Source organism: Elephantulus edwardii, unplaced genomic scaffold (assembly GCF_000299155.1).
Source record: "Elephantulus edwardii isolate Elephantulus edwardi_28Jun2011 unplaced genomic scaffold, EleEdw1.0 scaffold00064, whole genome shotgun sequence".
Taxonomy (NCBI): Eukaryota; Metazoa; Chordata; class Mammalia; order Macroscelidea; family Macroscelididae; genus Elephantulus; species Elephantulus edwardii.
Genome location: NW_006399814.1, coordinates 15,665,327 through 15,666,464, shown reverse-complemented (window position 1 = coordinate 15,666,464; position 1,138 = coordinate 15,665,327).

The window sequence follows — 1,138 nt, the reverse complement described above, 5'->3', positions numbered from 1 at the left end:
TGTGGCAATGGGACAATTAAAACAGACTTTCAAGGGAAAAAAAAAGAGGAACGAACTTGGGGCGGGGAGGGTAGGGAAAATAGTGCAACAATGAATGAATAGAAACCCAAAATCTCTGTAAATGTTCATTAAAATTAATAAAATTTAATAAAAAAGAAGATGGAGAGACTACACATAGTACCAAAGGAATTGGTCGATATTGAAACATTTCATATCCAAATGCATCTGGTCAAGAACCAGGGGTAATGAAGGAAGAAGTTGAAGCTGTACTGAAAATACTGACAAAAAAATAAGGCCCCAAGAACTGGTGAAATACCAGGTGAGATGTTTCAACAAAAAAATTTAGCCCTACACAACCAGGAGAGGAAAGAATTGATGAATGAGACCTTGTAAAGATTAAAATCTCTGTGAACATCAAAAAACATTTTCCAACAGAGTGAAAAGAAACCCCGCAGACTGGGAAAAAACATTTGGCAATACCTTCTCAGACAAGGGTTTCATAAGAAAATCCAATAGGGTCACCACAAAAATAAGACTGATAATACAATTGCAGAATAGGCAAAAGATATGGAAAGACTTCACAGAAGAGGATATTTGGATGGTCAACAGACACATGAAGAAATGCTCAAAATCATTGGCAATAAGAGAGATGCAAATCAAGCCACAATAAGATACCATCTCACCCCAGTAGCAGTGGCAAAGTTTTTAACAGGACAGCAAGTAATAAATGTTAGAGAGGATGTAGCAAGATAGGAGGAACTCTTAAATTTTATTTTATTTTATTTTATCATTTTGTGAGTGTGTGTACCATCAAATCAGATCTGACAGGTAGAGGAGGAGATTGCCCCTCCTTCTCCAGAAGAGCATCTGGTGGATTAGAACAGTGTACCTCTGGGATTGCAGTGCAGCTTCTTGCCACTAGGCCACCAGAGCTCCCTAGGAGGAACTCTTATATATTAATGGTGGTACTGTAAAATGGTATAACCACTCTGGAAGGCAGCTTGGCTTTCTTCACAAAGATGAACATAGAAATTCCATATGATCCAGCTATTCTACCATTTCATTTGGAATATGTTGTTGTTATGTGTCATCAAGTCATTTGCGACTCATAGCGACACTATGCACAAGAGCCCTAAAC